We start from the raw sequence: 713 nt of genomic DNA on the forward strand, positions 1-713 counted from the left end.
AAGAGATTAAGGAACTCTATAAAAACAAGTCATTTCTTGGTGGGAGTGCACACTAGTGCAACCACTGTGGAAATCAGTATGGAGATACCTCAAAGAGCTGGAACTAGAGGTTCCATTTGACCCAGCCATCCCTCTGCTGGATATCTTTCCAAAAGAATTAAAAGAATCATATCACAGTGATATATGCGCACCTATGTTTATAGCAGCACAGTTTGTAATAGCTAAATCTTGTGAACAGCCCATTTGCCCATCAGTTGGAAACTGGTAAAGAAGATGTGGTTTTTCTATAAAGTGGAATACTACTCAGCCATAAAGAATGAGAAATTAGATTCATTCATAGGAAAATGGATGCATATTGAGGATATACTCCTAAGTGAAATAAATAAGTCACATGTGTAAATACTGAATAGCTTCTCTGGTGTGAAAAACTATAATAGTACATAAGATCCTAATGAGATAACTGACCATGTGAAATAGGAAGAAAAGGGCTAAAGGTGTTGGGAAAATGGGAAGGGTAGGGGAAAGGTAATAAGGGAAAAGAAAAAAATATGAGAAAATGAAAAAATGGAAATAAAGTGTTTGTAAATGGGGAGGGCAGGTAGGGATGAAGGGAGGGCATGGATAAGAGGAAAAAATGAGAACAAAGACCTGTCATGTAAAGGTACAAGATCCCAGTGGAATATGGGCAGGTAGGGATGAAGGGAGGGCATGGA

Source organism: Fukomys damarensis, unplaced genomic scaffold, assembly GCF_012274545.1.
Source record: "Fukomys damarensis isolate Sample0158 unplaced genomic scaffold, DMR_v1.0_HiC HiC_scaffold_2, whole genome shotgun sequence".
NCBI classification, from domain to species: domain Eukaryota; kingdom Metazoa; phylum Chordata; class Mammalia; order Rodentia; family Bathyergidae; genus Fukomys; species Fukomys damarensis.